Source organism: Penaeus monodon, chromosome 28 (assembly GCF_015228065.2).
Source record: "Penaeus monodon isolate SGIC_2016 chromosome 28, NSTDA_Pmon_1, whole genome shotgun sequence".
NCBI lineage: Eukaryota > Metazoa > Arthropoda > Malacostraca > Decapoda > Penaeidae > Penaeus > Penaeus monodon.
In genome coordinates, this window is record NC_051413.1 from 29,306,656 (window position 1) to 29,306,931 (window position 276).

A 276-nucleotide genomic window follows, 5' to 3' on the forward strand; every position below is an offset into this window, starting at 1 on the left:
TTTGCGTAAAGTGTCAATCACTTCTTCCCCGAGTTATTTACAGGACAATCTTGAGTTGATTGACGGAAAAAAAAAATACACATGATAATTCTTAGGTTATTTCTATTCCTTTTTTATCGAAGTTGACACAATCCAGATATTTACTCTACCGTATTTTCTCACACGAAATCGCGTACAATAATTACTTTCCGTTGACACTATTGTAATTATTCTCATATAAATTATGATTATCGATCATTTTGCGTTTCGAGCCTAGCAAGCAAGCATATTAAGTAA